At 47.6% G+C, this 26240-nt stretch overlaps 1 long non-coding RNA gene across 1 annotated transcript; it reads right to left on the bottom strand.

The window, feature by feature from the left end:
* Positions 1-605: 605 nt before the first annotated feature.
* On the bottom strand, positions 606-25872 carry LOC118239610. The gene is made up of 3 exons (XR_004772227.1): positions 25775-25872; positions 1865-1994; positions 606-863 (listed from the first exon to the last, which is right to left on the bottom strand). It is a non-coding gene; the product is annotated as an uncharacterized LOC118239610 (long non-coding RNA).
* Between the last annotated feature and the right edge of the window lie 368 nt (positions 25873-26240).

Below are 26240 nucleotides of genomic sequence, written 5' to 3'. Positions count from 1 at the left end.
AAGGGATACTGGGACTAGGCAAGGCAGCCAGGAATCCTTAGAGACCATGGAGGGAAATACCACGAGAGTAGAAGGACACTGAGCCTGGAGTCCATTCCATCCACAGGGATATGTGCCCCACCTGAGTCTCCTCATTTGACTGACATATCCCACGGAACTACTGGGAGGAACAGAGAACATAAATGATTAAATTCTGTACACTGCCCCAAGTGCTAGGAAGAGGGCGACTTCAGGGACAATGAGCATTTGTAACCCCACACTCAGCTCTGACAGTGGCCTGTGAGGAAGGAAGATGGGTCCTCCTAGCTTACAAACCATAGAGGCTGAATTCACTCACCTGCCTAGGCCCTCCCAGCTCAGAGAGGGGGAAACGGGGATTAGAAGTCTAAGTCACATCCACCCAAGGGCACAGAAGACTCACAGTGAAGTCTGGGCAGGAGAAGCTGAAATCCAAACCCCCAGGAAATGCAGAGTCCCCAGTCTCATGACCTCTAGTTTAAGCAATGTTGTACACTGGTAATGGGAGCTCAACCTAACTCCTAAACATGGGGCAAATGGCCTGGAGGGGGCTCCCGTGGGGACCACATGACATGTCTCACCTGCCTCAGCTGCCTCGGCCATCAATTACATGATTAAGTCCTCAAACTCTCCAGGCATAGAACATTTAATTATGTGTCGAGTTCTGTGGGCCTGGGTTTCGGGTGGGGCACAGCAAAGATGGTGTGGTTCTGTTCCACGGTGTCTAGAGCCTTGTTGGAAAACTCCAGCATCCAGAAAGGCCATACGACTGCTTCTCAGGGACTGTGGGCCATCATGCTTCTGGCATGGCCTCTGTACCTTGGGCTTCTTCTGGACATGGCAGCCTGGGAGGGAACACTTCATACTCAAACAAGGGCTTCAAAAGCAAGTGTTCCAATGACATGATGGAAGCTAGGAAGCTAGGCTGGAGTTTCTTTTGCCACACCCACGGCTCAGTTAAATCTGAGACCCAACCTCTGTGTGGGAGGAATGGCCAAGGTTGTGCACATACAAAATTTGAGCACTGCCCACCAGCTTAGCAGGGAAGGCAGGGACCCACCCTTCATAGACTGCTCAGGAAAAGCTAATGGAAGGCATGGCATGGTCAGTTAGGATAATCCAGGACCCACCCAGACCTCTGCTTCTTATGACCCTGGCCTCTTGAAGCCCATCTTTGGCTCCCATATCTTCCCCTAGAATGATCAGGAGGTTAAACCAGGCACTCCCGAAGGCAGGGCCAGGTCCCATCTGTTGTGGCAAGATGGCCCTGAGTAAGCCACATGACACTGGGAGCCTAGATTCTACTTCTTCATAATTGATACTATTTCTTCTCTCCTGAGGCTCTGGAAAGGCCCAGAGGAGACAACACATGTGAAAGCCAGACACTAGTTTCCTCCTGAGGCTGGGGTGGAGCATGATACTCAAGGCAAGCATTGCATTTGAGAGACTGACTCACCAGGTCCTCACCACAGGGGCGTGTTTGCACTTGACACTGTGGCAAGCACCTCTCAGGCCTATGGCCCCAGCTCCAATTACAGCTCTCTGGACACATCTCCTGCTTGGGAGCTGGCAGGGACCCCTCAGGGTATCCACAGACAAGCAGCTGGCTACAGACCTTCCATCTACAAGGCCCTGATCCAGGAACAGGCCCTAAGGTTACCCCATCTCCATCCTGCTCCTGTGCTCACGCAAGGCCACCACCACAGCCATGGGATCCTTATCTCTCCTTGTACAGCTTCAGTGACAGGAAGCTTAACACCTTACAGGCAGTCCACTCATGTCCAGGCAGCACAGGTAATTATAAGAATTCCAAAATCAATCTGCCTTTCAATTCCAACAGACCTACCAAGAAAAGGGACACCAAGAGCAAAGGATAGGGTTGGACTCTGGGGTCAGAGGAATTGACCACACTTGAGTCTTGGCTCTGACTCTCCAGGGTTTATAGCCTTTGAGTCTTCAGTCTTCAGTTGCCCCATCTGTAAAATGAGAATGATGACACCAGGATGAGAGGGCAGGTTAAGGAGATGAGACACCGTAACATTCATGAAAACACCTGGCACAAACTCATCCTTTTTCATCCCTGCTGTTTGGACACACTGTTCCACAGTGGCTTCCTAGGCTTGGGTTCTAGTCACATGTTTGGACACATACAAATGACTGGTCTAAAGAATCACCAGTTCACCTGTGCAATCAGGGAGACAGAGAAACATGGTTGGTACTTCTAGACAAGCTGGCAGTGGGGGCTTTCCCATTTCAATTTCTAGGTGCAAGTATCAGTACTAGATCAAAGCAAGCATGTGAGTGGATGGACTGTGGGTGGATGGATGGATGGATGGATGGATGGATGGATGGATGGACTGTGGATGGATGGATGGATGGATGGGTAGATGAAGAGTGGGTGAATAGGTAGATTAATGGATGGATAGATATATGATTGGATGAGTGGGTATGTAGGTTGATAAATGCATGGGTGGATAAACAGATGGGTGTGTGAATGGATGGATAGGTTGTAACACAAAAAATAAAAACTGATGGTCAGATAAGCAAAGCAGTCTGCCACTAGCTCTTCTGCCTCAGACTGAAAGGGTGATCCTGCCTCCATGAATCCTCAGAGTATGAAGCAATCTCCATGAATTGTCTCAGAGGCAATAGATCTCCCTGTCTGGATACTAAATTTCCACATGAGACCCTTTGCTTCTTCCTTCTGTAACCCCCTAGTGCTGGGATTAAAGGCATGTGATCCCAAGTGCTCAGATCACCTTTGTGTGAGCTGTTTCTCTTTAAGACTGGATCAATTTCGTGTAGCTCAATGTGGCCTTGAATTAACAGAGATCCATCTACTTGTCTCTTAAGTCCTGGGACTAAAGGTGTGCGACACCACCACCTAGCTCTATGCTTAGCTAATATAGCTGCTGGGATTAAAGGTGTTACCACCACTGCCTGACTCTATGGCTTATGGCTAGCTTTGCATTCTGAACCCTCAGGCAAGCTTTAATAAATCATAAATAATATATCACCACAATATGTGGATGGATGGACAAGTATGTGGGTGGGCAGGTGGATGGTAAGATAAGCAAGGGTTTTGGCACCACATTGGGAATACCACCTCTTTATTGTTACCCTTGGATTCTCCGGTGGGGTGGGGATCATCTTATTATTGAGGGCGGGGTAAAGTAGCAGTATTGAAATTTTGCTCAACATAGGAAGAAAATTCATGAGCATGGGTGGCCAGATTCTACCACCAGAGATTCTGACTCAGGTGTCTTGGGCAGACCTGAAACTCTGTTTATGACCAGTGCCTGTTACTATATATCTGCTTTGGTGCTCCACTAGCCACACTGGGAGTCATTCTTGGATCCAAGTGGAATAGCTGGCTTCCAGCAGCCACTGCACAACAAGCCTGCTGCCAGGATTTGGTGCCCTGGCTTGGGAAAGGCCAGCAGGAGGGTAAGAAAGCACCCTTCTAGCTCTGGGAGGCATAAGGGCATGACACTGTTCCAATCCCACCTTGGCTAGTCTGCTAGCCACCTCCAGACATGCTCTTGTCAAATAAGAGCTGGAGCCACTTGGCTGCATGGCAGCAGAACTTCAACCTGGAAGTGCCATTTTCCTACAAGAATTCCAGCTATACAGTAACCCTAGTAAGTAGAACAAAGCCATTCGCCCATGACAGGCCTTCCATCAGAAAAAAAAAAAAAAAAAAAAAGCCCTGGAAAGAGACCCTGACTTCCTGAGACATGAGACATGCACATATGCACACGTATATAAGCATATGAAGAAGGGCCCAACACCTCCCCGAGAACTTCAATGAAGGTAACAAAACCTCACTTCAAGGTTCAGCTTGGTCACTAACTTGCCATGTACCTTAAACCCATCTGTTCTCCCTCTAGACCTTGGTTTCTCCACATGTAAAATAAATTCCTCCTTGCCCTGGAAGGAACTGACATCACCTAAGTCACAGTAGCTTTCCTTTTTTTTTTTTTTCTTTTTGAGACAGGGTTTCTTTGTAGCCTTGGCTGTCCTGGAACTCACTCTGAAGGCCTGGTTGGCCTCAAACTCACAGAGATCCACCCGTCTCTGCCTCCCGAGTTCTGGGATTAAAGGCGTGTGCCACCACCGCCTAGTTTAGCTTCCAATTTTTTATTCTTTCACCTAGGGATGTTTCTGAGCAATTCCTGTGACCCAGGCCTAGTCCATGGCAGTAACAGGGAGATAAACTAATTTTGTGTCTCATGGAGCTGGCCCCATTTCTGCTCCCTGACACTTTGTTCTTTTCACATTTTGCTATCCCTACCTTCACACCACCACAGTGTAGGGAGAGACCCTGGATACCTGTACCACCAACCATGTCCGTTTGGGCATGGTCACAGACAGGTACATAGAGGGGTGGGATAAAGAGCGGGGAGGAGAGGTGCTCGCCCTCTCTCGGGGTTCAGGCCAGGTCTGGGAGGCATCTGGGACTGGGCTTCTCTGAGTGCCAATCTGGTTATTGGCTCCTTGTGTGAGTATTCCTTCTTAATAAATATACCACATTTAATAACCTATCCTGTGTTTGATTCTGTTCCTTTTCACCACAGGAGTGGGTTTATTGCCTATCATCCTTGCAGTACATATGAAGAAACTGAGGCACCATGAAAGTAGGAAAGCTGGGGAGGGGGGTGTCAGAGCTGAAACCTCTGTCATCAAGCCCTTGTCTGCTAGCTCTCTGCTAGGAACTATACCTTCTAAAGAACACACGGCCTTCCAAACTCCATGTACCTCAAGATCTTGAAAAGGCCCCAGGCCATGGAGAGGATTTTTTTCTCCTGTTCCACCCACAGAGGGGATCCAGGCTGGATGGGGCTTCTATTATCTTTCCCCAAGGCAAGCTGCCCAGTGCCTCCCTCGTGGTGTTATAGGAATGCTGGGAAGTCCTTCATAGACACCTCATTTACACCTTCCCTGTCCATCACTCACTCCAAGTACCCACACACGACCCAAGAGACAGAGGTAGCCAGGCATCAAGGAAGGAGGGGAGTGTGGCCTCTGTGAACTAAGGCACAATTCTGCAATCTTGAAACCGGAGGAACACAATTTCAACTCCCAACACAAAAGGATGCTTTGGGTCAGCAACCCCACTTTTAGCTATGTGAGGTAAGACCATGAGCTTGTAAAGGGTCTCAGGACCCCAAAGATCGACCTTAGCTTTGGCTGGAAACTCTCCCTACCCCTTTGAAAAGGCACTGAGAAAGCATCCCCTATCCTTTCTGCTCCCTAGTCATGCTTATGGCTGCCCTCACCATAGCTGTTCCTAGAGGCAGTAGCTATGCATTCTTCTCATACCTGCAGGCTCAGATTGCCAAGCTCCAGAACCCAAGACTTGCTTTGGGTTTTTTTTTTTGTAAGCTTCCTATGGCATTTGTCTCCCTTCTGTGGGATACCTACTAGGTCCTATAACAGTATTGGGCACTGTTAAGATACTAGCTCTCTCAGGGGCCTGAAAAGATAGAAGGCCAATATGTATTTTATACCTTCTCCTTTTCGACCTAGAGTGGGACCTTGAGAACTTTGTGATAAGTGATGTCAGAAGCATAAATATAGAAGCAGGAGCAAGAAGTCAGCTGTCTGGGCTTCAGAGAATCACAAAAGGGAATGACAACTGCAAATCAGTGGTACTCTGCTGCTGAAGTTGCTTCATTTTCCTAAATTAGGTTTGTGTGCCTCTGTGAGCATATGCAGCACAATGTGCCTGTGGATGTGTGGATGTGCTCACACAGGTGTGGAAGTCAGAGGCTGACATCAAGATGTCCTCCTTGTGCTGGGTGGTGGCGGCACACGCCTTTAATCCCAGCACTCGGGAGGCAGAGGCAGGCGGGTCTCCATGAGTTCAAGGCCAGCCTGGTACTACAGGGCAAGTTACAGTCTTGAAAAAACAAAACAAAACAAAACAAAAAAAAAAGAAGAAAGAAAGAAAAGAAAAAAAGGCATCTTCCTCTATCACTTCTCCACCTTATTTCTTGAGACAGGGTCTCTCACTGAATCTTGTTTTGGCTATACTGGCTTGCCAACAAGGCCTTGGGATCATCTTATCTCTAACCTCAAGTGCTGAGATTACAAGACCATGCCACAAGTGTGCTAGGAATCCAAGTCCAGGTCATCAGGTTTGTACAGCAAGCAGTTTACCCACTGAGTCATCTCCACACCCCCCAGAAAAGTGATGGTTTGCTTGTTTGTTTACAAAAATACAAGCCAGATACGTGGTACACACCTTTAATGCCACTTGAGAGGAGACATAGGCAGAGGCAGGTGGATCTCTTAGTTTGAGATCAGAGTGAGTTCCAAGACAGCCAGGGCTACATAGGGAAACTCTCTTTAACAAAACAACCAAACAATCAAAAACTTTACATGAACATGCAATGGCAAATTGTTGGTGCTCTTAAAGAAATAATATTTTATAATTTCTAGTATGATAAATATCAAGAGCCATAAGCACACACACAGCAGAAGCTCTTTGGGGTCCTCAGTGACTCTAACAATGAAACAGAATCCAGGAAGGCCAGGTTTGGAGGAACTGCTGTTTGGAGGAAGTGCACTGGCCTTGACTGCTGATTGGATAAAGGGTGGAGCCTGGCCTACAGGCAACTAATGCAGAGTGAGATGGTCTGGGAGACCTTGAGGAGACATTAAATGACCCTGGGCCATGGACCTGGAATTGATCAGGCAGCCTGGAAAGAGGGTCTGCTGCAAGGCCTGGAGGGAGGCCAAGGGGATTCTCATGGCCAAAGAAAGGCCATATGTGTGAAGAGCAGGGCCTGACCTTCAGGCCTCACCCACAGAGGGGAGACGATAGGAGGACTCAGTGTCACAGACAGATGTAGGGCAATGTATGCTGCCTGGCACACAGCTGCAGCTGTAGGGACTTGCTAACGAGGGTATAATCTGGCTTTAGAAAGTTCCACAGTACACTTCCAGCTCTTCTGCAACCCATTGGCTTCATCCATTTCAGTTCTCTCAGTGGTAGGCCCTTTGGTCCCTGAGTTCTCCTGTGCTCCTCTGTCCCTTGCCATCTTTGGAGCACAACCCAAACAACTTTCTCTTCTACCCTGGCTCTGAGACAGCAACTGCTCATCAGGTCCCTCACCATTACCACAAAACTGGTGAGCATAGCTCAGGGAACAGTGGACGAGCACTCAGGAGGCCTAGCAGTGTTGCCTACAGAAGGGCCTGGCCTGGGGCTTGGCCTGGAGCTAGGTGCAGCCAGTCTAGGCATGTTTGTACCTGCCTCAGCTGCCCATTATTATTAAAATATTAGTATCACAGAACTATCAAGGTCACACCCCCTGAGCTCAGTTTTCTGAGATACAGAGGCAGTAATGAAGTTCACTGTCTAGTCCCCACCCTATGCCTAATACCCCAACAGGTCTCAGTGAGACTGGAACCTCCCTGGAAGCAGGGGACACCCAGCAACAGCCATGCTCACATCCATCTACTCTTTCAGCAGTCATGTCTTTGAATACATCCTATAGGCCAGGCACTATGTCAATTGCTATCTGCTCTCAGCAAGGCTTGGCCCCCAAACTGGTTTCAATCAGTGTTTGTAGACTGATTCTTGGCCTCTCTCATCTGGCTGGACAATGAGAATCATGACCAGGGGTGGGCACTGGAAAGACTCCCATGAGCCAGCCCCCTGCCACCAGTATCCAAAACACAGCTGTTACTGTAAGGTTTCAGGCATTATGCTGGCCTGCCCCTGTCACATGGCAGAATGCACTCAGGCAGTAGGTCAGCCCAGGTGCAGAGGACCCCTTTAAAAGAAGGATCTCTGCTCTCTTTTTCCGTTCTTCTCTTTCCCTGCCCTCTCTTTCCCATTCTTCTCTTTCCCTTTCTCTTTCCCAGGATTTTTCCTGTCTCCCTCTTCTCTTCTGTCTTCTCTCTGTCTCTGTGTCTCTTTACCTCTTTTCTCTTTCCATCCTCCTCTCCTCCCCTTTTCTAATAAAACTTCTCACTAAGCTCTATCTGCCTGTAGGTTTGTCCCCCGCCTCAGTTATCCTCACCTACCCTGGAATCTGCCAAGGTCCCCCTCAAGCTTTCTTATAACAATTACTCCCAGCAGCTCTTGTGCTCTTTACTTGCTCTGACTTCCTCTGGGGTGAGCAAGGCTCTATTTCCTTCAATACAGAGGATGATACAAAGCACAGAGATGTGTGGTATCTGTCTGCAGACACACAGCCAAAAGTAGGAACCCAGGTCTGTTGGTGCAAGTCCCAGATTCTAGAATGTAGAGATGTGTCAGAATGTGCCTGGAAGTTGGGAATTGAGATGAGTCTCAAGGGCTAGTATCAGGCAGGCAGAGCATAATAAGAGGGGATCCCTGACAGTGCAGGCATGGCTGAAACCAAACCCCAGAAATGGCTACCCCTACCAGCTGCCCAGCTGGGCAACATCCCCTTCAATGTTTCATGCTAAACTATAGAACGTACTAGACAAAGCCTGCTGTCTGAGCGAGAAGGAAGGGAGGACAGCAGTGCTCACAGAGCTATTGGTCCCTAGGGAAGGACATAAAGTCTCAGAACTCAGGGACAGTTCTTAGGAAGAGCTGTGGGGGCAGGCAGAAGCAGAGTGCTCCCACAGAGAGATCAGCTTCAGTTAATGTCCCCAGCCTGGAGGAGGAAGCTGGTGGGATGTGGAGGCCTTCCAATGTGTTTCCCTGCACCCCAGTCCCAGGGGAGGCACTGTGTATCTCCCAACCAGCAGCCAAGTTCTCTGAAGTCAGACCCATGTAGTCAACCCAGGATCTGGACAGAAGAGCTCAGAAAGCTAGCGCCACGTGTAAGAGAGTCCCTGTCCCTAGGTAGCCAGAGGTCTGGCCCTGGCTCTCTGATCTGTTTTGGCTGTTGAGATCTAGTGGGGAAAGGGGTGCAGAGGACAGGGACTGGTATCCAGGTGACCTGACAGCTGAAGAATCACCAAGATCCGGGCAGAGTCAGGCCTCAACTGTGCTGGCAACTATCCAGACAGCTGAGTCTAGTTTGCAGTCCAGGGGCATGTGACACCCATTTAGTGAGTGAAGCTAAAAGGCTGAGCTGAGCCTGTGAGCCTGGCCACTCAGGGCCACTTGGCAGGCATCAGGGTTTGGGGACTGATGCTTGCCCTTGGTCTCAGGATAGATCCCTACTGCTGGGACCTGCATACTGTACTGCCCAAAGAGCCCATATCTATGGTCCAGCCTTGTCCAGCTCCCTGGATGTCCTCAGGAGAGTCAGTGAAGTCTCTGACTTCATGCCGAGGGATGAGATCCATGACAAGGTCTCTGACTCTCCAGTGCCTTGTCTGCACATGCACCCTCACGTGCAGGTTCACGTACACCCCGGCACCAGTATGGCACCCCATGTAGGAGGGTGCCCTGCTACAGAAAGGCTGGCAAGACAGTAAGGAAGCAGGCCCACAGCAGAGCCCCTAACAAAGGCGGGGCGTTGGCAGCCGGCAGAATAGGGGCGGGCTGAGATGGATGTGGCTTGGAGCCTAACAGGCCACCAGCAGCCGCAGCATCTGCTTTTTCTCACCTCTAAAGGGAATCGATTTGTCTCTGACTGATTTCCCTGACGTCTAGTTTTCTTCTCCGCCCGGCTGTCAGCCCAGCCACTGTGCACAGGGTGGGGGAGGCCCTGGCCGTCAGCCTGCCTGCCTGCCTGCCTGCTCCTACCTCCCCACGCGCCCACATGCTCAAGGCATGCTGATCTCATACTCAAAGCCACAGAAAAGCCCACACCCCACAGACAGCCTACCCACCACAGACACAAACCCCACAAGATATGCACATCACACACTCCCACACACAGACAACCTGCCCGTAACATACATACCCCACATAATACACATTACACATACACACAGAAGATAACAACATACCCACAAAACATTCGCAGCCACATAGGCAACTGGCCTATAACATGCCCACAACATATACACCCCACATAATACATACCCATATTCACACAACCCACCCATAACAAGCTCACAACACGCATACCCCACACATACCCATATACAAACACAACCTGACCATAACAAGCCCATAGTATGCACATCCAATATAAACAAGCACACCTCACATCCACTTACAGACAACCTGCCTACAGTGTACAAACATCCCACATTATATGTGTTATGATATATATATATATATATATATATATATGGTATAAATATGGACACATACACACAACACACACACAGACACACACACACAGACACACACATATATAGACAGCCTGCCCACAGCATGTACACCCTACGCAATACACATAAAGTACAAACTTTCCCAAGATGATGTCTCCTACACAGACATACAGCCAGCACAATATAGACATACCATACACCCACACCTGTAGATGACAGACCCACACACCCTATACAATAGACACATACTACATACATTCCCACTTATAGGTAGTATGTTCATTACACACACCACACATGATACACACCACACATATATCAATCCACAGACAACCTGCCCACAAACATACACATACTATACCATCACACAACACAAAGACAACCAGCCCTCGATACATACATAACACACAATGTACACACCACATTCCCTAATCTGGCAGACTGACAGACCTTGCTGTTTGCAGTACAGACATACCCATGAATGCCAAACTCATGCAAAATGGATACACCACACACATTGTACACACAGATGGACACACCTGACTGCCACATTTCCCCCCAGGCACCATAGAAGTACCCCTGTCCCACACACACCACACATTAATGACACCAGAAGCAGCCACCCTTCACACACACATTATATTTCCTCGTTGACACAAATACTCCTACACTACACACATTCACAAGCTAATCAAGATAATGACCATGTTTACACAGACATCTATAGGACACACACACACACACACACACACACACACACACACACACACACACAACAAACCTCTCCAGCTTTCCTGCTTCCATCTGACTCCCAACACTGATATTGCTGACTGACACACCGCCACACACACATACACACTCCCCTACATATGCACATCTTTCCATGCCCCCAAACGTTGGCCACACATATCCCTTATCTATAACTGAGTCTCCTCAAGCCTCTATGTATGGTGTTGTCTTCCCTTAGACTGTCCACCGTATACTTATGAAAACCTGTACAAAGAAAACAAAAATACCAGAACCCCAACATGTACCCCAGTCCCAAGAGCCTGGGAAGAGGCTCCTGGGTGTCAATAGAAAAGGCAACCATAATCAAGATGGGTAGGGCTTGAGGGCACAGTGGGACCTCTTGGGCTCTTGCCACAGCCCAACCTGTGTGAAGGGTTGGATTCTGGCAGGGCTCAAGTGACAGGGTTCAGGAATGGGGAGTTTCAAATGCCCAGCACCAAGTGATGGAGGCAGGGCTTCCAGGTAATTATCTGTCAAGCCAGTCAACAGCAATAGCAGCAAATGGAACCCCATACACGTACTCTCCACCTACAAAGCATGACCCTGCCAGCTAAGGGCTAGGGCCTGAGAATGCCCAAGCTTGGTGACTCTCTCATCTCAGGAATGAGGAAGTGGAGGTACAAATGCAGACAGACAGGGCTTGTCCAGGGTTCCATACATATAGTCAGTGAGTTTAGATGGTGACTGGAAACTAGTTCTAATAACATCTTGGCCAAAAACTCAGACCAAACCAACCAATTCCAACAGATAGTGGGTCCATCTGCCCCTAGAAACCTCCATTCTGTCTGTGCCATGCCACCTCAGGAGTCACACACCCTCAGCCTGGACCAGTGTGATGTTGTTATGTGCATGTGTATACAGAGTGTATGACTGTTGAAGCATACGACAGGGATGCTCAGGTGGGTGGGTGGAGCATCTCTGTGGGCATGTGTCCCTGTGTGGGGATGTGAGAGGCCAGAGGCATCCTGGTGTGGTTGTGGTTTGGATGCCTACAAAGACGCAGGTAGGATGGGGCTGTGCAAGAAGGAGGTGAAGCATGTGCCCCAAGATGTACATACTGGGGTGCATAAGGCAAAGCACAGCAATTATGAGGTGCAGCTCTAGGTAAAAGAACAAGCTTCCCTCTTGAACCTATGTTCTTTTCCCCTCCCCCTGGACTTTATCTGCCCAGGCAGCCCTGCTCTCAGCTCAGGCAGTAGATAATTGATTAATAGGACTGGTTCTTGGCTCTTCGAGGTCTGGCTGCAGATAAGAGGAGACGGGAGCATCAGCACAGAGAGGATGCTCTGGATTCCAGGGCTGAGCTCTGAAGTCACAGGTCAGAGGTGTGCCTGTCCCAATCCTTCACTCTCCTCCTGGTGCCGGGGGTCTACACACCCTCCGTGATAACATGTACAAGGCAGATGCTCCAGTTAGACCATGGACACAGCTGGATTGGGGACCACATCACAGCTGGCACAGGGATTACCTTCAAGACCCCACGAAGACTTTACAGAGCCATGTTCATGAATGGGCTCTTAGGGGAATGTCCACACATTCAGACGTGTCTTCACATGACACCTCTTCACTCTACTACCTAGGTAAGCTGGGGTTGGCTCCCAGAGCCCCAAAAGCCAATAGGCAGAGACCCTGCCTCTATGACCTCCAGTGACCCCTTAGACCAGCACACAGTGGGGAGACAGCAACATCAAACCCAAAGGCCTAGCCTAAAAAAATCATGAGGGTATACAGACAGATCTGCAGCATTCTGGAGCCCAGGATTCCAGCTAATGCCTGCATGGGATGGGTATGGGGAAATGAAGGCTCACAGTGTGTTCAGAAACAATCCTGCGAGGAGGGCCTTCATTTATTTTCTGTTGTGTGACTAAGCTGTTAGGGTGACTATCACACTTCCTATCCATATCCTTGTGGGTCACTCCTGATGCCATACAGTCTAGGCTTCTCACCCGGAAGCTGTGGAAGAACAAGGCAGGTAGGTAGATAAGGTTTGATAAAGACCCCTGTTCCCGGGAGTACAAGAAAAATACCAGATACATCAGGAGAGGTCATCCAGATATCCATAGCCTCCTTACAGGACCAGACATTGAGTGGTTGGGGCTCCCAGGGCTGAGGAAGGAGGCTGAGCTGGAGAAGGCGGTGCCTACCCCTGTCTTAGGTTGGAATGGAACATATGCAGTCCTCTGCAGGCCAGGGCAGGAACATGCACCCATGCTCCCAGAACACATGTTCTGATGCCTCCAAGTATGTGTGCACCCCATAGTCCCACTCCATCCCTTGCAGAGCTCTGACAGCTGGCCTCTGGGGCAGTGGCTGCCTGTACACCCACCAGGCAGCACTCTAGAACCTTCCCACCACCTGGCCTAACCTCAGCATAGCAGCCCCTGCATCCTATTTCAGCATGTCCCACTCCCAAATCGTGTAGCCACCAAAACCAGGGCCCCTGAACCAGTAAAAGCTCCTTTTCCAGTAGAGAACCTGAGACAAGGGCACATGAGCTACTGGCAGGCTGAAAGTCACACAGCTAGTCAGTCAGCCACAGGGCTGGATGTGAGTTCAGGTATCCCGGGGCTGACCAGCTCTCACTAAAGCACACCTCATGACACTACTCGGCATCCATCTTCCCCTTAGTCCCTTACCTCTTCTAGGTCTGCCCCACTTTCCTCTACATCGCTTCTGCTCCCAAGCCCTCCTCTTCCTCTGCCTGTTCCCTCCTCCTTGTGCATTCTCTGCTTCTAGATGAGTGGAATTCTCAGGCCTTGTCATTTGTTTGTGTTAGACAAGCCACGCCCTCTCTGTGCAATAGAATCCCCTGAGTTCTGTGGAGGTCCACAGGCCACAGTGTGTCTTGCTTTCAGTTATTCTCTCTCTCTCTCTCTCTCTCTCTCTCTCTCTCTCTCTCTCTCTCTCTCTCTCTGTGTGTGTGTGTGTGTGTGTGTGTGTGTGTGTGTGTGTGTTAGAGGTTGACAACAGGTGTCTCCCCACCTCACTTTCCATTGTATTTTTTAAAATAGGGTCTCTTGAACATAGGGCTCCCCAGTTGGCTAGATGGGTAGTCAGTGAGAGGCTACCCCTCTCAGCACTGGTATCTGGCTTTCTCTGTGATGTTGGGGATCTAAACTCAGACTGAGCCATCTCCTCAGCCCTCATTTACTCTTTTGTGAGCACAATGAGCACAACTCTCAAGCACCTGCCTTCTCTCCATACTGCCAGTCACTAGAAGAAAAAAAGAAAGACAAGAATGGGGGGAGAGCAGAAGGGAGAATGGGGAGAAGGGAGACATTCGTCCCTACAGAGACTGTATTGGAATGTTTTACTATGTGCTCTGGCTCGGGCAGCACCTTAGTTAATGGTGTGTCAGACTATGGTACAAATTTATAGCTGAAGGTTTACATCACAGACAGCTGCAATGAATGACAATAAATTAATCTAAAGTGCTACAAAGGATATGTGCTTATGAGCTCTGGACCAATAATTTATAAATGCATGCCTTTTATAATCCTGGTCTTAAGTCTTGAAAGCAGCTAGTTAAAAAGCAGTCACATGACATAAATTATTTTTATTCTTATCACCGTGTATGGTGATATGGAATGGAGAGGATGGTGGTCACTAGCCCATGGCTTTTGCAAGTAGCTATTTCTCCTTAGTCCCTGTGCCCTACTTCTAAGGAACTTGAACCTATAGTCTCTGGCTCCATCTTATCACTGGCCAAGTGTGTTCCCCACATTCTGACCCCCTTTCCTGGGGTCTAGTGAAATTCTCCTCCACTATGAGGTCTCCCCTCTAAGCATAGAGTTATAGGGACATCTTCTTGATTCTGAGAAAGAAAAGAGCAAACTTTTTATGTGCAGTCAGCACGGGATTTTGGAGAGAGATTTCCTGATCCTTCATGGCTTCACCTATAGAGCAAACTTCACAATAGACAGCCCTTATGGGGCCATCAGGAGAACTGATTAAGGCCACTTATAAGTCCTCAGTAAAGTATGTGCCCACTGTCTGTCCTATGAGGGCAGGGACAAGTTCAAAGGGCTTCATGACACTGGAAACCTTGTGGCTGATCCAGCAGCTCAGATCTTCTTCATAAATGGGAGCTGGCCCTTTCCTTCTGTAATGTTTTCCCACACCCTTCCCTCCCTAAAGTCAAGCCTCACCTATGTGCCCTGAGCCCTGCACCATGAGTCCTGCACCTGCTGCTGCCTTGTTGGGTCCATCTGTTCTTTTCATATTAGCTCACTGTCTCCTGCATTGCCTGAAAGATCTTCCTAACCAAGAGGTGGAATAAATTCTTGCATCCTTTGATTGCAGTTGGCCTTCAACTTCCTTTGACAATAGACTAGGTCAGCAGGAGTACTACAGAACTTCCAAGATTGGATCTTATGGTACCTTGCATTCCAATGTACCCCAGGTCTGTAGGTCTAGCCTGATTTCCTTCCCAGTCCCAAATGCCTAGCTATCTCCTTGGCTTTCCTTTGGAAGGTGTTTCAGACACATGACTCTCCTGGTTCCCACCTTTTCCCATTGTCTCCATGTCCCACCCCATCCTCTTTACTTGCTCTTCCTCCCAAGATCGGAACTGTCATCTATTCTATTGCCAAGTCCCAAATCTGGTACCCTGTCTCTGTTCACTGTTTCCACCTCACATAAGGTCAGTCCCGGGGCTAGGAAGATGACTTTCTCAGTTAGGGTAAAGAGCTTATCTTCCTAGCATGAAGACCTGAGTTTGATCCCCAGAACCCACATATAAATGCCAGACTTGGGGACTAAAGAGGTGGCTCAGTAGTTAAGAACACTTACTGCTCTTTCAGAGGACATGGGTTCAGTTCCCACCACCTACTTGGTGGCTCACAACTGCCGATAACTCTGGTTCCAGGGGATCTGACATCCTCATGTGGACTCTGTGGCTACCTAATACTCATATGGTACACATACATACATGGAAACAAAACACTAAAACATGTAAAATAAAAGAAAAAAGCTTTTTTATTCTTTAATGCCTGCCATGGTGGCACATATTTGTAATTCCAGAACCAGAGAGGCAAAGACAGAAAGATCCCTGGGACTCATGGATAAGCTAGCCTAGCCCAATTTGTTATCTCTAAGTCAAAGAGAGACCCTGTCTCAAAGGAGGTGGACGTCAGCATTCCTGAAAATGACAAGGACACACAGATTGTCCTCCACAGGCACATGCTCTCACAAAACATGCACACACACACACACACACACACACACACACACACACACACACACGAGAGAAAGAGAGAGAGAGAGAGAGAGAGAGAGAGAGAGAGAGAACGATGTAGTTCCAGTTTTGGTATGACAGCCTTTCAACTGGTTTCAATCATCTAAATGAAACTGTTCTCTCCAAATCTAGGCTGCTTGGACCTCTCCAAACCCCAGCCTCTACTCATTTAGTTCCCTCTTCACTGATGAGCAGGCCTTAATTATATTCCTTTGCAGCTTAAATACCTTCAATGGTCCCAATTGTCTTCCTAATAAAAGTCACACTTGATGTGACTTATTGGCTCTTCACATCTGCCCCGGGACTTCCTTGGTCTCTTCTCTGACTGTTCTGATACTCAAGCTGGCCTTGCTCCTCCTGCCTGTTGCATGCCTCACCCATGAGCCTTCACATGATTGTTCCTCCTGCAGGGACATTCTTCCCTCCAGGGGCTGATAGATACCCCCATAGCAGGTCTTGGCTTCTCTAGGAAGCCTGTCTGAGCCTGTACCTCTTGTTGACTGTCCTTCTGGTTACCCCTTTCCACTCTTACCTTGCCACAGTCTTCTTTTCCTTCCTGACCCACCTATCTGCCTGACTGGTCTTTGGAGAGTAGTTTGTCCCTCAGCAAAACAGGCAGCTCAAGGTGGGTGGGCAGGAACCACCTGTCCCAATCCAGAACTAATGACAATGCCATCATCTTGTCCCTTCCGATTCACATCAAAGCCTGGTTCTGACCATTTATAAAGGAGTGTCTATCTACCTTCAGCCATCATTTATCAATTCAGCCATTTAACATCCATCTACTGGTTCACCATGTGCTAGCCCTGAACAGACACACATATGACAAATGAATGGATTAACAGAATTACCTAGATATAAAAAAAAAAAGACCAAGCTACTAAAACACACACAGAAGAATGGAGACTCTCACCCGCAATATGGTAAGGGAAAGAAGCCAGACACAGGGACTACATGCTGCTGGGTTCCATTTCTGTGGCATTTAAGAAAAGACAATCTAGAAGTAATGGAAAGCGGACCCGGTTTCCCAAGATTTGAGCCCCAAGAGATAGTCAGGTGGGGTTGTCTTGTGGCTCAGTGGGTAAGTGCACTTACCATGCAAACATGAGAACCTGAGTTCAAATCCCTAATACCCATGTAAAAATCTACCATGACCATGTGCACACTTGTAACACTGGTGTTGTGTTACAAGTGGGGGTAGAGATACCAGGACTTGCTAGCCACCAGCCTATCTATAGGTTCAATTAGAGACCCTGTCTCAAGGTAGTGGGGTAGAAGGTGATAGAACATGGCAGTCAACATCATGCCATGGCCTCCAAGGGTTCATTAAGAGGTGGACCAAAGTAGAGGAAAGGATCATTGAGCTTGAGGACACAACTATACAAACTTCCAAAACTAGACTGCAAAGAGTCTAGTAGATGGGAGAAATGGAACAGAATATCCAAATTGCAGGGCTTCAGACCACTTGCTACATGTGTAATGGGGAGGAGAAGAAAAAATATTTGAAGCATTAATGACAAGAGAATGTCCCAGAATTAATGTCAGACATTATAAACAGACCCAGGAAGCTAAAAAGAATGAGTGTACTTTCTCTCTCTCTCTCTCTCTCTCTCTCTCTCTCTCTCTCTCTCTCTCTCTTTCTCCAGAAAAACCAAAGAAAAAGAAACAAAAAAGAAAGGAAGAAAACTCCCATGTATGGGAACAAGGATAAGGATTGAATCATGCTTCTCAGACATCATTTCTGAAGGAGTAAGATGAAATATTTAAAGAGTTGAAAGAAAAAAGTTGTCAACTACAAATACTGTTTCCTGCCAAGTTATCCTTCAGAAGTGAATGAAAAGACAAGACTTCCTCAGATAAACAAAAACCGAGGAAATCTGTCTACACTAGATCACCCTTGCAAGATATGTAAAATGAAGTTTATTGCTGAGGAGATGGCCTGAGAACCTGAGTTCAAATTCCCAGCACCCTCATAAAAATGTGGCCATGGCTACACATACCTGTAACTCAAGCATAGGACATTGAAAACAGACGGCTCACTGGCCTGCAGCCAACCTTACCAAATGACAAGTTTCCAGTTTAGTGAGAGACCCTGCCTCAAGGCAATAAACTGAAGATGGATAGAGAAAGACACTTAACATCCTGTTCCGGCCTCTGCATGCAGGCACATGGATGTGTGCACCTGCACACACATGCACATGCACCACACACATACATTCACCACACAAATTATGCAAAAGGAAGTTCTTTACCTAGAAAGAAAACTATTTAAGTCAAAGCCTTGGGGCTACACAAAGAAGGGGAAAATAACGAAGAAAGAATAAGAAGAGGAAAAAGAAAATTTTTCTTATTCACAATTGATACAACAATTTACTCAAAAAAATAGTAACAAAGTACTCAATGATCATATTTGTGGGAGCTGAAATGAAGACCTCACAGGAGAGATAAGGGAGAAGCCAGGAATACTTTGTTACTACAGGATACTTATAGCTTGTTACACAATGTAACATTATTTGAAAGCAGTGTTAGAATAGTTACAAATGTATATTGCATGCCTGATGTTTCTAGGAGCCAGGAGGATGGGATTGGAGAGTAATCTGTAAATGAAGAGAAGAAAATGAACCCTAGGTCAACTATCTTTAAACAAAGTATAATTGATATTTTAAGAAAGAAGAGATTCCCTGTCTCAAAAAAAGAAAGAAAGAAAAGGAAATAAGGAAAAAAGAAAGGAGAAAGAAACAGAAAAAAGAAGAGAAAATGAAACATATAAAGTACCAATTTAAAGTAAAAAAAGGTAGAAAAAGAAAACAACAACAAAACCCCAAAAGCCAGGCAGTGATGCTACACACCTTTAACCACAGTATTTGGGACACAGAAGCAGGTGGATCTTTGTAAGTTCAAGGCCAGCCTGGTCTACAGAATGAGTTCCAGGACAGCCAAGGCTACACAGAGAAATCCTGTCTCAAAAAAGCAAACAAAACAACATACCCCCCCCCAAAAGCAGAAGGTATACTAAGAACAAAGCAAGAGCAACAGTCAAACAGTTCCAGGCATAATAAGTGAGACACATGGCTGTTTGTATGAACTGTGATTCTACTTCACTCAGGCAATACACAAGGATAGAGTCAAAGTCAGTCAGCATGCATCTCAACCTCAAGAATTAAAATCACAAAACATCTAGAAGAAAATCTGGGAGGTTGTCTTAAATATGACATGGGGAGCACTAACTATACACAGGCTTTTCTCCTCAGGGGATTCTGTTAGGAGAATGACCAGATATAACCCAGGTACAGGGAAATACCTGTAATGCACAGATCTGACAAAGATCTTGTATCAGGAACTTACATGAAGACTCTTTCAACTCAGTAATGACAAAACCAGTGACACAATCAAATTGGGCCTAAGATTCAAATGGATACCTCAAAGAAGATGGATACAAATGAGAAATGTCCCATTTCCTCAGCATCATCAGTCATTGTGGAATTGAAAATCACAACAGCAGTTACCACTATGCACTGATCAGAATATTAATAAAGGATATGGGGTAAATGGTACTCTTAGATATTGCTGGTAGCAAAAGTGGTGTGAATACATGAAACAGAATTTGCCTGTTCCTCCTTTCTTCCCCTTTTCATAGATAGCTCAGGCTGACCTAAAACTTGCCATGTAGCTGAAGATTACCCTTAATTTCTGATCCTCCTGCCCCCACCTCCTGAATGCTGGGATTAGAGAGGTGTGTTGCACTGCTCAGATTATGCTGTGCTAGGGGTTGGACCCAGGGCTCTGAGCAACAGGGCAATGTAGCATGAGCTCTAATAGGTCTCAATAATAAAAACCAGGAGTCAGAAATCAGGGTAAATGCTGAAAGGTCAGAGAAGTAAAGGAGCCAGGCACAAAAGAGACCTCTTTACTTCTACTGAATCCTCAGCCCAAATCGGTGATCCTGTCCCTACACATCCTCAGACTAAATGCCATGAGCTCCTGTCTCCTCCTGCCTTATATTTCTCCCCCCGCCAGCCATATCACTCCTGTCTCCACCTCTCTAGTGCTGGGATTAAAGGCCTGTGACTCCCAAATACTGGAGTCAAAGGTGTGAGCCACCATTGCCTAGCTCTGTTTCTCTTTAGACTGGATCAAATTCGTGTAGTCCAGGGTGGTATTGAACTCACAGAGATCCGTCTGCCTCTGCCTCCTAAGTGCTGGTATTAAAGGTGTGTGCCACCAGTGCCTGGCATCTATGGCTAACTAGAGTGACTAGCTCCACACTCTGAGGCAAGCTTTATTTTAGATCACAAAGTATCACCACAGAGCAATATCTCCAATTTCTTACAAATAATCCCACCAATTTCTTACAAAATTAAACATATTCTTACTATTCACCCAACAAATCCACTTCTAGGCATTGATCCAAGGAAATGAAAACATATTCATCTACAGTAGGCCCAATTATGAATTAGTGCTCACAAGTGTTTTGTTCAAAAAAATCCTAAAAGTGAAAACAAGTCATGCATATATTGATTGGTGAATGGGAAAAAAAAAAAAACCTACACTATCCCCACTGACTAGAATACTAGTCAACAGTAAAAAGGGAAAATCAAGATGGACTGAGGAGATGGCTTAGTGGATAAAGTACTTGCTATGCAGGCCTGAGGACCAGAGTTCAGATGCCCAGCACCACACAGATGCTGAGTGGGAATGGCAGCCTGCCTATAACCTCAGCACACAGGAGGCAGAGATGAGATCTCTGGGGCAAGCTGGCTAGCTAAATTAGCCAAATCATGAGCTCTGGATTCAAGGGAGAGACCCTGCCTCAACTTAATGTAAGGCAGAGATCAGTGGAGGAAGACACCAACATCAACATCTGGCCTGACCAGATGCAGTCATGGAGACAAAGCTGAGCCTACAGGTCCAGAGGCTAATTCCTCTGTAGGGTTTTTAATTGAGTGCCTACTGTATTCCATATCCTATACACTGGGAGATTTGGTCACCATGTCCTTGTAAGTACCAAAGTCAGACTTCCTAGATTCCATCCTTAATTAATAACTGAGTGACATTGTTCAAGTTCCACACTTTGCTTCACTTTGCTTATAGGGTGGATCTCCTGGGGGGCTTGTCATAGGGAGTCAATGAAGTGGTACTAGAAAGTTATTTGGCAAGCTATAAACAAGCACTGTGGTTGCCTTGGTTACAATTCTGAAAGCCCCCATACCTGTGCATCTGCATTTCATTCAGTCAGAAAGCTGGACTGTGTAGCCCCTGTCTTCACGTGTTGGCTGTGAGACCCGAGAAGGGTTATTTAGACTCATTGTTTAGCATTTCAGCGCTGCCAGTTCTTTTAAACAAGCCTTCCTCACCAGATTGGTGGGGAGTAAATGAGCTGACAATCCAGTAAATGCTTTTTTTTTTTTTTTTTTTTTTTTTCTAAGCAGGGCCCCTCTATGTAGTCTGGACCATGCTAGAAATCACTTTGTAGACCAACCTGGCCTCAAACTCACAGAAATCCACCTGCCTTTGCCTCTGCTAGATTAAGGGCAGCACCTGAAGCATGAGAGCTGCTATCCGGACATAAATGGAAGCAGAATCCTCCTCCCTCCAGTACACACACGCACACGCACACGCACACACACATGCACGTGCGCACGCACGCATGCACGTGTATGCACACATACATAAACCCCTACCTGGGGTTGGGCTATAGAGTTGGAGTCTCCAGGTGCATCAGATTGGAGGTTGGTTAAGATACTATCTAGACAGCAGGCATGAGGGCCTCTGAGTACTCCCCAAGGGAACAAGCAGTTCCCAAGTCCCTGGGAGCTCTGTGCCTTACAACAGAGCCACCTGTCTGAGACCAGCCTCTTTGTCCCTCATTCTAACAGGACATTTACATGCCTACTCTCATGCCAATTGCTTAAGCATCACTTGGTAGCCAAGCAAGAAGGCAGGACCTTTCTCTGTGGGCCCAAAGTCTGGCTATGACCCTATTCCCAGGGTGGTCTTGGAAAAATTACTAGAAATACAAGGTCAAAAGAGTAGGCACAGGAGCTGGGTGTTGGTGGTACACACATTTAATCCCAGCGCTTGGGAGGCAGAGGCAGGTGGATCTCTGTGAGTTCAAGGCCAGCCTGGTCTACAGAGTGAGTTCCAGGACAGGCTCCAAAGCAATACAGAGAAACCATGTCTCAAAAAACTGAGAGAGAGAGAGAGAGAGAGAGAGAGAGAGAGAGAGAGAGAGAGACAGAGACAGAGGGCACAGAGATCTCTGGGGGCAGGTGGATAGGTCATGACAGGAACAGCTACAGGAGGGCATGATAGCCAGTCACCTGGGAAATGCAGCCGAGGAGAAAGGTGTGCTGGCACTGCAGAGGTAAATAAGGACAAGCAGGCAGAACATGCCAGGCGCAGAGGTCATCATGTTCAGGAATGTAAGATCATGAAGCAGACATGCAGGGAACCATACAGGGTGAGATGGACCAAGTGTGTTGAAGGAAGCCTAGAGCTCCAGGCAACCCTAACTGCCTTCTAGGCTTGGCTAAGCTGAGCTCCAGAGCATGCTGCTGGGACCCAGGAAACCAAGTCAGATCAGGTACAGACACAGCAGGACACTGACCCCTCCTTCCACAGGCCAGGGATTCCACCTGTTCTTCTAGTTACTCCTCCAGGAAGCCACTGTGACTGAAGCCCTAGACTTTAAGACCAGAAGGCCACAAAGAGAAATTGAATCTGAGACCAAATTAGAAAACATTTCACTTTACACTTGGCTCTGAGTCAAATCTCAGCTCCGGGATAAGGGATCCATAGGAAAAAATGCTTCCCCAAGCATTTAGCCCGGGGCTGACCCCCAGATCTATCCAGTGAGTGTCAGCTTCCTTAAGCATCAGAACCTGCAGACATCAGGCTTCTCATTTCATATGGGAGGAAATGAAGCAGCTCAGGACACCCAGTGGCAGGCTCTGTGACAGCCCAAGAACACAAAGAATGTAGGTGGAGGTCAGAAGTATCTCATCCCTCCCTACCTGGCACCTATCATGGTTCAAAACATGGATAGGACAGGCTACATTGGGTCTCAGATGTCTGTCTGACACACAGAGTCTTGTTGCTCAGAAGCTTTGACACCATAGAACTGTGGTTGTGGTCCTGATCCTGTAGTTCCAAGAAAAAGATCTTTGAGCGATCACAAACTCAGCCTCAGTCTCCCCATCTGTCACATAAGGCTTATAGTACTATAGCTGGAGCATACTGCTGAACTATAATTTGCAGGTCCATGAAATATCGCATTATTTATTGCTACAATGCTAGGGAGCCCAGAGCCTCACATGTGCTGGACAAGCACTCTACCATTCAGCCATATCCCCTATTTAAAATATCACACTCATCAAGCCTGGTAGAGTGATGTGAGCCTTTAATCCCAGCAATTGGGGAGCAGAGACAGGAGGATCTCTGTGAATGGGAGGCCAGCCTAGTCTACACAGTGAGTTCCAGAGTTATTTAGTGAGACTCTGTCTCAAAAGAAAATAAAAAAATATAAAATAAAACAAATATTACACTCTTGAATTTCTTTTCAAGAGACTTAACTCTGGCTACCCTGGCTCCAGCACTATCAAGCTCCCCACATGTCTGTCTCCCTTAGGAAGGCAGAGGTTCCCAGGGCCCAGAAGTATAGGCAGGATCTGTGCCATCCAGTCTGTTCTAAACACCAAGGACCCGTGGCCTGAGACGGTGTGGCCCCTGTCATCTTGTGGCATTCTGCTTCAATGGGTCAAGGTTAGAGCAGATCACCAGACCCACCCTCCCAGGCAGGAGAAAGGCCAGATCACATTCCAGGCCTGGGCCCGTCATCTGTTTTCTGCCCTTTTCCACTCCCAGCCCTCAGGAACTCTCTGGGACTCACTCCTCAAAAGCAATGACTTATTTGACAAGTCCTGATGATGAGGTGGGGGTGTGTGTTCTGGTTCCTAGAAGGCTTGAGGTGGTTCTACTACAGCCTTCAAGCCCCAAAGTAGAGAAATGCAAAGCCTGGCAGGTATGTTGGCACAGGCTTGTAACCTAGCAGCATCTGGGTGGCCGAGGAGGAGGAGCTTGAGTTTGAGGCCAGCCTGGGCTACATAAGCTCCGCCAAGGAAGGAAAAGAAGAAAGGAGGAAGGAAGGAAGAGAGGAAGGGAGGGAGGGAGGGAGGGTAAAGGGTAGGGTAGAAGAGGGGAGGAAGAAGGAAGGAAGGAAGGAAGGAAGGAAGGAAGGAAGGAAGGAAGGGGAAAGGAGGGAAGGAAGGGGAAGGAAGGAAGATAGTTTGGACCCATTCTACGGGAAACAGTCTGTACAAATTGAGCATCCCTAATCTGAAAATCCAAAATCTGAGGCTTTTTGAGTGTGAGTGTGACACTCAGCCTGATTCCTGTCTGTAGATGGCCTCTTGCGCTGATCCATCTCCCCCAGGGGGCAGGCAGGCAGTAAGTGGATCTCTGAAATCCCACTCTGTTATGTTTGGAGCTGCTTGGAGGACAGAACCATGCAGGGTGTGGCCGCCCAGTGGTGACTCACACAAGAAGCATCTAACCCCCTGATACCTGTATCCTTCGGCTTTGGCCAGCCTTCAAGACGGACCCTGCAAGAGATGATGGAGCATTCCAGACAGCATAGAATCACCAAGAAGCATGCACAGCAATGCAAGGTGCTCAAGGCATTTGTACATGTTCCTATACCACAGAAGTTCTATTGCCAAGAGAGAAAAAGAAGCTGGCTTGTAGAGGATATGGGTCCTAAAATGACAGTTAGAATTAGAACACATTGGAGAAGCATTTTTATTATGAGACCTGAGAAGCATGGGGTGGGATGGGAGGCACCCCAGATGCTGCAAAAGTTGACCCAGAGATAGAAAAAAACCAACTTCCTTTCTCCTGTGCAGAACAGAAACCATGAAAGATGCCTGAGTTCCTGCCATAGGCCCTCGTTTGTCTATCTGGGAAATGGATGCAATGCCCCCAGTGGACTGTGAAAAACAAAGTTGCCATTATCTAAAGAAGCTTGCTGAGTGGGGCTGCCAGCTAGTTTGGTGGCTTGCTGACAAACCTGATGAGCTGAGTTCAATCCCTGAGACTCACACTGTGAAGGGACGACTTCTGCAGCTTTCCTGTGGCCTCCATACTAGGCAGTGGCACATGCTGCCCTCCCATAATAAATAAATGCAAAAATTAAAAAAAAACAAAGCTTGCTGACAAAATGGTGGTCCCAGTCACATACTCTGCTCCTACCAAGATGGAAAACCAGGGGACATAGTGGTTTGACTTGTGCCTCCTCAACAACTCTAATGTCCAGAGCCCCACCCAAGCCATGGATGTCCATTTATCTGCAAGAATACTGGATATAACCACTCTGCCTGAGGTACTAGCCCAGTGTGGAGGTAAAAGGGTGTCCATAATCATGTTGCCAGGACCTGCTCCAGGAGAGGGGCTAGGGACCTCAAAACCTGATGTTGATAAAAGGTGGATGCTCAGGCTCTGGGAGGCTGCTGGGCCAACACTCCCCAGGAATGCCAGGGAGGCCCCAGACTAGAGGAAAGGAGAGTTCCCTTCTCTTACCTGCCTTCAGGAGGAAGCCAAAGACTGGGAATTCTGCCCCAGGTGGGTAGCAGTGGGCAGTCTGACCTCTAAGATTCTTGCTCTTGGTGAGGACATGAGTCACCTAATTTTTCTGAAAAAGAATTGAAATCCCCTCAGTGGCCTTCTGTCGTCCTCTGTCCCACTGCCTCCAGAATGTTCTAGAACAAGATCATAGCGCTCATTTGCTCACCCACCTTCAAAGCTTCCTATATCACCTCTACCTTTTGCCTCTTCCTGGCTAAGCACCAATGCTTCCTCAGGCTCTTGTTAGGCAAGTTAGGGTGAGAAGCACTATACCCTGGGTAGAAACCAGACCAGAGGGCTAGCTTGGACCTCAGCTGTCTTCTGGCTCAGCTCCCTGCAGTAGGAACCACCTGCACCCTCTGACCAACAAACTTTCTTAAGACCATAGTACTCCAGAACCTGGACCAGTACATGGGATCCA

Source organism: Cricetulus griseus (assembly GCF_003668045.3).
Source record: "Cricetulus griseus strain 17A/GY chromosome 1 unlocalized genomic scaffold, alternate assembly CriGri-PICRH-1.0 chr1_1, whole genome shotgun sequence".
Classification (NCBI taxonomy): Eukaryota; Metazoa; Chordata; class Mammalia; order Rodentia; family Cricetidae; genus Cricetulus; species Cricetulus griseus.
This window is presented reverse-complemented; position numbering and strand designations above follow the sequence as displayed.